We start from the raw sequence: 13,184 nt of genomic DNA on the forward strand, positions 1-13,184 counted from the left end.
AGTTTTGAAATGAGATTTTTTGTGGTTGAATTTTAGCTGTCTATTTATTCTGGATAGTAATCCCTTACCAGATATATAATTTGAAAATATTTTCTCTCATTTTGCAGATTGTCTTTTTATTCTGTTGATAGCATCTTTGATGCACAAAACTTTTTTTAAGGTTTTATCTATTTATCTGAGAGAGAGAGGGAGAGCAAGCAAGCATCAGAGTGGGGAGAGGCAGAGGGAGAGGGAGAAGCAGGCTCCCCACTGATCAGGGAGCCCAATGCAGGGCTCGATCCCAGGACCCTGGGATCATGACCTGAGCCGAAGGCAAATGCTCAATGGACTGAACCACCCAGGCACCCCTGATGCACAAAACTTTAATTTTCTTGATGTCCTATTTGTCTATTTTTTCTTTTGTTGCTTTTGCCTTTTGGGTCAGATCCAAAAAATCGTTGCTGAAGTCAATGTTGTGAAGCTTTTGCCCTATGTTTCCTTCTATGAGTTTTATAGACTTATGTCCTATATTTAGGTCTTTGATCCATTTTGAGTTTGTTTTTGTATATGCTGTTAGGTAAGGGACCAACTTAATTCTTTTGCATGTAGACATCCAGTTTTCCCAACACTGTTTATTGAAAAGACTGTCCTTCCCCATTGAATGGCCTTGGCCCCTTTGTTGAAAATCATTTGGCAACACTTAGGAGGGTTTATTTCCAGACTCTATTTTACTCCATTGGTCTCTATGACTGACTTCATATCAGCATCACTGTGTTTCAGGTGTTTTTTTATTTTTTAAGATTTATTTATTTATTTTAGAGAGAGTGTGTGTGTATGTGTAGGGCAGAGGGAGGGAGGGAGAGAGAGCGAGAGAGAGGGAGAATTTCAAGCAGACTCCTTGCTGAGTATGGAGCCCAACACAGGGCTCAATCCTAGGACCCTGAGATCATGACCTGAGTGGAACCAAGAGTCCAGTGCTTAACCACTTGAGCCACCCATGTGCCCCAGCATCAGTCTTTTAATTACTGTGGCTTTGTAGTAAGTTTTGGAACCAGAAATGTGGGTCCTCCAGTTCTTTTTTAAGATTATTTTTCCTAGTCTCATGAGATCTCACAAGATTCTGTACAAATTTTAGGATGGGTTTTTCTATTTCTGCAAAAAATGTCATTGGGATTTTGATAGGGATTGTATTGAATCTGTAGATCACTTTGTGTAGTATTGACATCTTAACGATATTAAGCCTTCCAATCCATGAACATGAGATGTCTTTTCATTTATTTGTGTCTTTAATTTCTTTCAGCAATGTTTTGTAGTTTTCATGGTACAAGTCTTATACCTCCTTGGTTAAATTAATTCCTAAGTATTTTACTCTTTTTGATTTTATTGTCAATGGAATTGTTTTCATAATTTCCTTTCCAGATTGTTCATTGTTAATGTCTGGAAATGCAACTGATTCTTGTGTGTTGGCTTTGTATCTTGCTACTCACTGAATTCATTTATTTGTTCTAACTTTTTTTTTTTGTTGAATCTTTAGGGTTTTCTACATGTAAGACCATATCATCTTCAAACAGAGTTAATTTTATTTCTTCCTTTACAATCCGGATGCCTTTTATTTATTTTTCTTGCCTAATTGCTCTGCCAGATCTTCCAATGCTATGTTGAATAGAAAAGGCACAAGGGGGTATCCTTGCCTTGTTTCTGACCTTAGAGGAAAAGCCTTTAGTCTTTCACAGTTGAGCGTGATGTGGATTTTTCATGCATGGCTTTTACTATGTTGAGGTAGTTTGCTTCTATTCCTAGTTTGTTGAGTGTTTTTGACCATGAAAGAGTGTTGGATTTCGCCAAATGCTTTTCCTGCATCAACTGAAATGATTTTTTTTCTTCTTTATTCTGTTAATGGAGTGTGTTCCATTGATCAGTTTTTTCCATTGAAACATCTTTGCATCCCAGGAATAAATCCCCCTTGGCCATGGTGTGTAATCCTTTTGCTGTTTTGCTGAATTCAGTTTATTAGTATTTTGTTGAGGATTTTTTTGCATCAATGTTCATAAGGGATAGTAGACTGTAGTTTTCTTTTCTTGCAGTGTTTTGTTTGGCTTTGGTATCAGGATGATACTGGCCTCATACAAGGAGTCTGGAAATGTTGCTTCTTTCTCTGGTTTTTGGAAGAATATAGGAAAGATTGGTATTCATTTTTCTTTAAATGTTTGCTAGAATTAATCTGGGAAGCGATCTGTTCAGACTTTCTCCTCCTCCTCCTCCTCCTCCTCCTCCTCCTCCTCTTCTTCTTCTTCAGAGAGAGAAAGAGCATGTAAGTGGGGGGAGGGACAGAGGGAGAGGCAGAGAGAGAATCTCAAGCAGACTTTATGCTGAATGCAGAGCCCAACGTGGGGCTCAATCTCACAGCCCTGAGATCATGACCTGAGCCAAAATCAAGAGTCGATAACCAACTGAGGCACCCAGTGACCCCAAGACTTTCTTTTTCTTGATTCAGTCTTGCTAGGGTCTAGGAATTTGCCCATTTCATCTACATTACCCAGTTTGTTGGTCTACAGCTGTTCACAGCAGTGTCTTGTAAATCTTTCTGATCTTATGGAGTCTGTAGTAATGCTCCCAATTTCATTTCCAATTTTGGTAATTTCATTATCTTTCTGTTTTTGTTTTGTTTTGTTTTGTTTTTTAGTCCGTCTAAGTCAAATTTTGTCAATTTTGTTGATCTTTTGAAGAAACAAGTTTTGGTCTCACTGATTATCTCTATTTTTTCCCCCTATTCTCTAATCTGTGCTCTAATCTTCACTATTCCCTTCCTCCTGGTAGCTTTTGGTTTATTTTGTTCTTTTTTTTAATTCCCTAAATTGTGAGGTTAAGCTTTTTATTTGAGATCTTTCTCATTTTTTAACGTGAGCCTTTACAGCTATAAATCTCTCCCTTAGCACTGCTTTTGTGCATCCCATGTTTAGTATGTTGCACTTTTGTTGTCATTCATCTTTGAGTATTTTCTTTTTTTCTTTTTTTTTTAAGATTTTATTTATTTAATTGACAGAGAGAGACAGAGAGACAGAGAGAGAGGGAACACAAGCAGGGGGAGTGGGAGAGGGAGAAGCAGGCTTCCCACCGAGCAGGGAGCCTGATGTGGGGCTCGATCCCAGGACCCTGGGATCATGACCGGAGCCGAAGGCAGTCGCTTAACCAACTGAGCCACCCAGGTGCCCCCATCTTTGAGTATTTTCTAATTCCTTCTTTGATCCACTGGTTGTATAAGAGTGTGTTGTTTAGTTTCCACAAATTTGTGAATTTTCTGGTTTTACCTCTGTGACTGATTTCTAACTTCATCCTGTAATGGGCGGAGAAAATTCTTTGTATGATATCTATTTTTAAAAATCTACTGAGATGTAGTTTATGGCCTCACATATGGTTGATCCTAGAAAATGTCCCATGTGTACTGGAGAATGTGAGTGCTGTTGTTGGGTAGGGTGTTCTGTGTATGTCTGTTAGACCTCGTTGATTTACTGTGTTGTTCAAGTCTTCTCATTTATCTCCTGTCTGGTTGTTCTATCCATTATTGAGAGTGGGCCATTGACGTCTTCAACTATTATCATAGAATCTATTTCTCTCTTCAGTTCTGTCAGTTATTGCTTCATATATTTTAATGGTCTGTTGTTAGGTGCATAAAGATGTATGATTGTTAAATCTTCTTGCTGTCACTACCTATCCGACTTTATGCTGTATGAGAAATAAACCTGAACGTGGTTTAAAACAGAAGGACATGGTAGAAGATAGGATCTAAGACCTAAGGGATTATTTGAAGGACTGTTTCTCTCTCTCTTTTTTTTAAAGATTTTATTTATTTATTTGAGAGAGAGAGAGAGAGAAACAGTATGAGAGGGGAGAAGGTCAGAGGGAGAAGCAGGCTCCCCGCTGAGCCGGGAGCCTGATGTGGGACTCGATCCCAGGACTCCGGGATCATGACCTGAGCTGAAGGCAGTCACTTAACCAACTGGAGCCACCCAGGCGCCTGGACTGTTTCTCTTTAAATGCAGTGGATTTTAAATCTTTATTTAGTCTGAATTTCCACCAATTAGGAAAAAAATCCTCTGTAAAATGCAAAGTTCTAGAGTATAAGCAAGTGTAATTGATGCTAGCTGCTATAACAACCACAACCATGCCAACAAAACTGGTTGGAGTGGCAGTGGGGAATAGATCAAGAGGGTATTTCTATCATAGCCACACACTGTCCCCACCCTCCTGCCCCATGAATCTCTAAGGTGGGGGAGGAATTTCCCAGTGTAGACTGCCTGTCATGGTGGCTACCCTTTGGGAGTCCTTAAAATCACTTCCCAACAGTGGGTCTCAGTTAGGACCATTCCAATTCTCCAGAGGTCTAACAGCACAAGGGAGTGTGCTGGCTCTCCATCTTTTCCCCCCAGAAGCCTTGTTGCTTTAATCTACACGAATTTGTCCAGCTCCCATTCAGGAAACTGTGCATACCAAAGGACTTTGGGAAAGGCAATCTCTGTCAAGTCAGATTTCTTTCTTTTTTTAAAAAAAGATTTTTATTTATTTACTTGAGAGAGAGAGAATGAGAAAGAGAGAGTAGAAGAAGGGAGAGGGTCAGAGGGAGAAGCAGACTCCCTGCTGAGCAGGGAGCCCGATGCAGGACTTGATCCTGGGACTCCAGGATCATGACCTGAGCCGAAGGCAGTTGCTTAACCAACGGAGCCACAGGTGCCCCTCAAATCAGATTTCTTAAAAGCTCTTTTATATAGCCTTCTCCCAGAGCCCCGGGTGGATGTGCATCTTATAATCACATCATGAAGAGCAGCAACCTGGTGACTCTTCCCTGAACAAAGATTCGTTCTGGGGCTATTTGTCAGGAAATGTCACAACCAACATTTTATTTGATTTCATATTTTTAATTTTATTTATTAGAATTAGGCAATGTATTACATGACTCAGAACTCAAAATTTAAAGGAGAATGGGGGGGCAGAGCAAGATGGCAGAGGAGATAGGAGACCTGGATTTCCTCTGGTCTCAGGAATTCAGCTGAATAGGGATCAAACCATTCTGAACACCTATGAACTCAACAGGAGATCAAAGATAAGAAGAGTAACAACACTCTGAACAGAAAAGCGACCACTTTCTGGAAGGTAGGACGTGCGGAGAAGTGAATCCAAGGCGATATTCGGGAGCATAGACGGTGGGGGAGGGGGCCTCCGTCGGCCGCTTCTGGCAAGTGCTAGAGCCGCGGAGCACAAAATCAGAACTTTAGAAGTCGGCTCCGCTGAGGGATGTCGCTCCAGTGGCTAACTGGGGGGGGTGGAACCCTCGCAGGACAGTGTGGTCTCAGGACCCTCGGGGTCACAGAAAGACCGGGGGTGCCTGAGTGCGGCAGAGCTCCCAGGGATCAGAGCGGGGAAGCCAACTGCAGAGACGGAGCCGAGGAGCGGGCTCTCAGCTTGGGGTTGCCGTAAACTGTGATCTGCGGCCCAGTAGGGCTACTGCTCCTCCAGCAGGGACACAACAAGCGGCAGAGCGGAGGAGACTCCCCTTCCTCCCCTGGGAGGAGTGGCGTGGGAGCGCACTGCAGGGATCTGCTGGGTTTGGAGACTCCACACGGGGTCGGGTGCCAGAGATAGAAACGCTCGGTCACAGGCCGGGTGAGCACGGAGTGCGGCTGGAGACCGGGGAGACGGGAGTGACTGCTTTTCTCTGGGGGCACACTGAGGAGCAGGGCCCCGAGTTCTCAGCTCCTCCGGGCGGAGATTGGGAGGCCACCATTTTCACCCTGGTCCTCCAAAGCTGTACCGAGAGCTTGCAGGGAACAAAAGCTCCTGAGAGCAAACCCGAGCAGCTTGCTTAGCCCGGACTCACAAGGGCGGGGCAATTCCGCCTCCGGCAAAGACGTTTGGGAACCACGGCAACAGGCCCCTCCCCCAGAAGATCAGCACGAACAGCCAGTAAGCCAAGACCAAGTTTACCGATCAAGGAGAACGGGAGAACTTCAGCGCTAGGGGAATACTGCACATAGAATTCAGGGCTTTTTTACCATAATTCATTAGTTTTTCAAAGTTAATTTTTTAACTGTTTTTTTTTGAATTTTTCTTTTTCCCTTTTTCAAACAACATCTTATCAATCCCTTTTTAAAAAAAACATTTTTTATTTTTCATTTTTAGAGTCAAATTTTTATCCCTTCATACTAGTTACCCTTATTTTTGGCATATATATATAAGTTGTTCTCTCTTTAAATTTTTGAGATACAATTTCTTCTAACAGATCAAAATATACCCTAAATCACTAGTGTATGGCTTTGTTCTAGTCTCCTGCCTGATCACATTCTCTCCCTTTTTTTTTCTTTTTTTCTTTTTTTTAAATCTTCTGCTTTCTTTTTAAAAACAACTTATCAATTCCTTTTATAAAATCTTTTATAATTTTCATCTTTACAGTCATCTGCCATCCCTTCATTGTATCAACCCTTATTTTGTACATATATAAGTCTTTCTTCCTTTAAAATTTTAGCAGGCACTTTTTTCTAACAGACCAAAATATGCCCAAAAGCTAGTGTGTGGCACTGATCTATGCACTAGCCTGATCATATTTGATCATATTCTGTTTTTTGTTTTGTTTTGTTCTGTTTCTGTTTGTTTTTATCTTTTTCTTTTTCCCTTTTTTTTTCTTCTCTTCTTTCTTTCCCTTTCTTGTCCCCTGGTTTCAGGTCTTTTCTGATTTGTATAGAGTATATTTTCTGGAGACGTTGTTAACCTGTTAGCATTCTGTTCTCTCATTCATCTGTTCTCCTCTGGACAAAATGACAAGATGAAAAAAATCACCTCAGCAAAAAGAACAGGAGGTAGTACCGTCTGCCAGGGACCTACTCAATACTGACATTAGTATGATGTCGGACCTAGAGTTCAGAATCATGACTTGAAAGATACCAGCTGGGCTTGAAAAAAGCGTGGAAGTTATTAGAGAAACCCTTTCTGGAGAAATAAAAGAACTAAAATCTAACCAAGTCGAAATCAAAAAGGCTATTGATGAGGTGCAATCAAAAATGGGGGCACTAACTGCTAGGATAAATGAGGCAGAAGAGAGAATCAGCGATATAGAAGACCAAATGATGGAAAATAAAGAGGCTGAGAAAAAGAGAGAGAAACAACTACAGGATCACGAGGGCAGAATTCGAGAGAGAAGTGATACAATAAGACAAAACAACATTAGAATAATTGGCATCCCAGAAGAAGAAGAAAGAGAGAGAGGGGCAGAAGGTATATTGGAGCAAATAATAGCAGAGAACTTCCCTAACGTGGGGAAGGAAACAGGCATCAAAATCCAGGAGGCACAGAGAACCCCTCTCAAAATCAATAAAAATAGGTCAACACCCCGACATCTAATAGTAAAACTTACGAGTCTCAGAGACAAAGAGAAAATCCTGAAAGTGGCTCAGGAGAAGAGATATGTAACCTACAATGGCAGAAACATTAGATTGGCAACAGACCTATCCACAGAGACCTGGCAGGCCAGAAAGGACTGGCATGATATCTTCAGAGCACTAAATGAGAAAAATATGCAGTCAAGAATACTATATCCAGCTAGGCTATCATTGAAAATAGAAGGAGAGGTAAAAAGCTTCCAGGACAAACAAAAACTAAAGGAATTTGCAAACACAAAACCAGCCCTACAAGAAATATTGAAAGAGGTCCTCTAAGCAAAAAGAGAGCCTAAAAGCAGCATATTTCAGAAAGGAACACAGACAATATACAGTAACAGTCACCTTACAGGCAATACAATGGCACTAAATTCATACCTTTCAATAGTTACCCTGAATGTAAATGGGCTCAATGCCCCAATCAAAAGACACAGGCTATCAGATTGGATTAAAAAACAAGACCCATCCATATGCTGTCTGCAAGAGACTCATTTTAGACCCAAAGACACACCCGCACTGAAAGTGAGGGGGTGGAAAACCATTTACCATGCTAATGGACACCAAAAGAAAGCTGGGGTGGCAATCCTAGCCAGACTGTTTTAAACTAGATTTTAAAACAAAGACTGTAATAAGAGATGAAGGACACTATATCCTACTTAAAGGGTCTATCCAACAAGAAGATCTAACAATTGTAAATATCTATGCACCTAACCTGGGAGCAGCCAATTATATAAGGCAATTAATAACAAAAGCAAAGAAACACATTGACAACAATACGATAATAGTGGGGGACTTTAACACCCCCCTAACTGAAATGGACAGATCATCTAAGCAAAAGATCAACAAGGAAATAAAGACTTTAAATGAAACACTGGACCAATGGACTTCACAGACATATTCAGAACATTCCATCCCAAAGCAACGGAATACACATTCTTCTCTAGTGCCCATGGAACATTCTCCAGAATTGATCATATCTTAGGTCACAAATCAGGTCTCAACCAGTACCAAAAGATTGGGATCATTCCCTGCATATTTTCAGACCACAGTGCTTTGAAACTAGAACTCAATCACAAGAGGAGAGTCAGAAAGAACTCAAATACATGGAGGCTAAAGAGCATCCTACTAAAGAATGAACGGGTCAACCAGGAAATTAAAGAAGAATTAAAAAAAATTCATGGAAACCAATGGAAATGAAAACACAACTGTTCAAAATCTTTGGGATACAGCAAAGGCAGTCCTGAGAGGAAAGTATATAGCAATACAAGCCTTTCTCAAGAAACAAGAAAGGTCTCAAATACACAACCTAACCCTACACCTAAAGGAGCTGGAGAAAGAACAGCAAAGAAAGCCTAAACCCAGCAGGAGAAGAGGAATAATCAAGATCAGAGCAGAAATCAATGAACTAGAAACCAAAAGAACAGTAGAACAGATCAACGAAACTAGGAGCTGGTTCTTTGAAAGAATTAACAAGATTGATAAACCCCTGGCCAGACTTATCAAAAAGAAAAGAGAAATGACCCAAATCAACAAAATGAAAGAGGAGAGATCACAACCAACACCAAAGAAATACAAACAATTCTAAGAACATATTATGAGCAACTCTATGCCAGCAAATTAGATAACCTGGAAGAAATGGGTGCATTCCTAGAGATGTATCAACTACCAAAACTGAACCAGGAAGAAATAGAAAACCTGAACAGACCTATAACCACTAAGGAAATTGAAGCAGTCATCAAAAATCTCCCAACAAACAAAAGCCCAGGGCCAGTTGGCTTCCCAGGGGAATTCTATCAGACATTTCAAGAAGAATTCATATCTATTCTCCTGAAACTGTTCCAAAAAATAGAAATGGAAGGAAAACTTCCAAACTCATTTTATGAGGCCACCATTACCTTGATCCCAAAACCAGACAAAGACCCCACCAAAAGGAGAATTACAGACCAATATCCTTGATGGACATGGATGCAAAAATTCTCACCAAAATACTAGCCAATAGGATCCAACAGTACATTAAAAGGATTATTCACCATGACCAAGTGGGATTTATCCCTGGGCTGCAAGGCTGGTTCAACATCCGCAAATCAATCAACGTGATACAATACATTAACAAAAGAAAGAACAATTATCATGTGATCCTCTCAATAGATGCAGAAAAAGCATTTGGCAAAGTACAGCATCCTTTCTTGATCAAAACTTTTCAGAGTAGAGGGATAGAGGGTTCATACCTCAATATCATAAAAGCCATCTATGAAAAACCTACAGCGAACATCATTCTCAATGGGGAAAAGCTGAGAGCTTTTCCCCTAAGGTCAGGAACGCGGCAGGGATGTCCACTTTCACCACGGCTCTTCAACAGAGTATTAGAATTCCTAGCCACAGCAATCAGACAACAAAAAGAAATCAAAGGCATCCAAATTGGCCAAGAGGAAGTCAAACTCTCACTCTTTGCAGATGATATGATACTGCATGTGGAAAACCCAAAAGCCTCCACCCCAAAACTGCTAGAACTCATACAGGAATTCAGTCAAGTAGCAGGATATAAAATCAATGCACAGAAATCAGTGGCATTCCTATACACCAACAACAAGACAGAAGACAGACAAATCAAGGAGTCGACCCCATTTACAATTGCACCCAAAACCATAAGATATCTATGAATAAATTTAACCAAAGAGGCAAAGGATCTGTGCTCAGAAAACTATAAAATACTCAGGAAAGAAATTGAAGAAGACACAAAGAAATGGAAAAACGTTCCATGCTCATGGATTGGAAGAACAAACATTGTGAAGACGTCAGTGCTACCTAGAGCAATCTACACGTTCAATGCAATCCCCATCAAAATACCATCCACCTTTTTCAAAGAAATGGAACAAATAATCCTAAAATGTGTATGGAACCAGAAGAGACCCCGAATAGCCAGGGGAATCTTGGAAAAGAAAAGCAAAGCTGGCGGCATCACAATTCTGGACTTCCAGCTCTCTTACAAAGCTGTCATCATCAGGACAGTACGGTACTGGCACAAAAACAGACACATCGATCAATGGAACAGAATCGAGAGCCAGAAATGGACCGTCAACTCTACGGTCAACTCATCTTCGACAAAGCAGGAAAGAATGTCCAATGGAAAAAAGACAGTCTCTTCAACAAATGGTGTTGGGAAAATTGGACAGCCACATGTGAAGAAGGAAACTGGACCATTTCCTTAGGCCACACACAAAAGTAGACTCCAAATGGTTGAAAGACCTAAACGTGAGAGAGGAGTCCATCAAAATCCTAAAGGAGAACACAGGCAGCAACCTCTTCGGCCTCAGCCACAGCAACCTCTTCCTAGAAACATCGCCAAAGGCAAGGGAAGCCAGGGCAAAAATGAACGATTGGGATTTCATCAAGATGAAAAGCTTCTGCACAGCCAAAGAAACAGTCCACAAAACCAAAAGACAACCGACAGAATGGGAGAAAATATTTGCAAATGACATATCAGATAAAGGGCTAGTATCCAAAATCTATAAAGAACTTATCAAACTCAACACCCAAAGAACAAATAATCCAATCAAGAAATGGGCAGAAGACATGAACAGACATTTTTCCAAAGAAGACATCCAAATGGCCAACAGACACAGGAAAAAGTGCTCAACATCGCTCGGCATCAGGGAAATCCAAATCAAAACCTCCATGAGATACCACCTCACACCCGTCAGAATGGCTAAAATTAACAAGTCAGGAAACGACAGATGTTGGCGGGGATGCGGAGAAAGGGGAACCCTCCTACACTGTTGGTGGGAATGCAAGCTGGCGCAACCCCTCTGGAAAACAGTATGGAGGTTCCTCAAACAGTTGAACATAGAGCTACCATACGATCCAGCAATTGCACTACTGGGTATTTACCCCAAAGATACAAATGTAGGGATCCGAAGGGGTACATGCACCCCCATGTTTAGAGCAACAATGTCCACAATAGCCAAACTGTGGAAAGAGCCAAGATGTCCATCGAGAGATGAATGGATAAAGAAGATGTGGTATATATACACAATGGAATATTATGCAGCCATCAAAAGGAATGAGATCTTGCCATTTGTAACGACGTGGATGGAATTGGAGGGTGTTATGCTGAGTGAAATAAGTCAATCAGAGTAAGACATGTATCATAGGACCTCACTGATAGGAGGTATTCTTAATCTCAGGAAACAAACTGAGGGTTGCTGGAGTGGTGGGGGGTGGGAGGGATTGGGTGGCTGGGTGATAGACATTGGGGAGGGTATGTGCTATGGTGAGCACTGAGAATTGTACAAGACTGATGAATCACGGATCTGTACATCTGAAACAAATAATGCAATATATGTTAAGAAAAAAAAAGAAGAAGAAGATAGCAGGAGGGGAAGAATGAAGGGGAGTAAGTCGGAGGGGGAGAAAAACCATGAGAGACGATGGACTCTGAGAAACAAACTGAGGGTTCTAGAGGGGAGGAGGGTGGGGGGATGGGTTAGCTTGGTGATGGGTATTAAAGAGGGCACATTCTGCGTGGAGCACTGGGTGTTATGCACAAACAATGAATCATGGAACACTACATCAAAAACTAATGATGTAATGTATGGTGATTAACGTAACAATAAAAAATTATTAAAAAAATAAAGGAGAATGGACAGTGAAAATCAGTGTCTTGAATATTCCTATCTCCAGTCATCCAGAGATAATGTTATTATTTCTTATGTTTCTTCCCTGGGCTATTTAATAATACTGTACATCTATACAGCATATATCTGTATTCTATGTACCTTCCTATATATAGCTATCATCTACTTATCAATCATACATATGAATATATGATACACATATACATACACATATATACATATGAGGTCTCTCTATCTATCTATATCCCTGACCTTCAGTTTTCTCGTTTGTAAATGAGGAAATAACCGTATAATTCTCCATATGTTTGTGGTGAGGATACAATGATATAGCAGGGTGTTGGCTTAGATCACATAATGCAGTAATAATATAGGCAGCTGATATAAAATACTGCCCCTGCCCACTTAGAGTCTACAGTCTGCCCCCTGTTGGCCTTCACTCCCCAGTACTCTGAGTCGAACCGTCATGCCCCACACTGACCTCTGCTAATCCTTCTTATGCTCAACCAAGTGATGCTGAAGATGTTGAAAGGTCAGAGGCTTAACCTGAAAAGAGGAATCCTTGAACTCAGAACTGTTGCTTCCTGCGGGCAAGAAGGGGTTGGGGCGAAATCTTTCTTTTACTAGGGAGATGTCCACTGCACTTTCTTCCCCCCACAACACACACACACACACACGCACACGTGCACACGTGCAAAAAACAGAATTAAAGAAAACATACTCTGTGGAGGGAACATAGTTGGAAATGGTACCCAGTGCATTTCTGTTGTTCTTGGTTGTTCTTCTAATCCATTCATTCCACTAGGCCTATTGCTTTCATTGCCTCAGGATGGCACGGCATAGCGGGAAAGCAGAGGACAAAGGCTGCTTGCCTTTGTCGTTCCAAAACCTTCAAGGCTTCGCTGGAAGAAGAAGAAATGTGCCCAGACCAGAGATTTTGAGTGAACAGTTAGGAGCAAGAGAAAGCTTTCGAGCCTCAGACCAGGCAAGGGTGGCCTGGATCGGGAAGGGGGAGAAGGGGGATGGTGGCCAGGTGTGCGGCTGGGCCCTGACTCGGAGTTGCCCAGAGAACCCACACAAAGACCTGCACTGTGCAACTCCAGGCAGCCACTGGCCACAGGTGGGTCCTAGCTCGTGAAATGTGCTAGTC

Source organism: Zalophus californianus, chromosome 16, assembly GCF_009762305.2.
Source record: "Zalophus californianus isolate mZalCal1 chromosome 16, mZalCal1.pri.v2, whole genome shotgun sequence".
NCBI classification, from domain to species: domain Eukaryota; kingdom Metazoa; phylum Chordata; class Mammalia; order Carnivora; family Otariidae; genus Zalophus; species Zalophus californianus.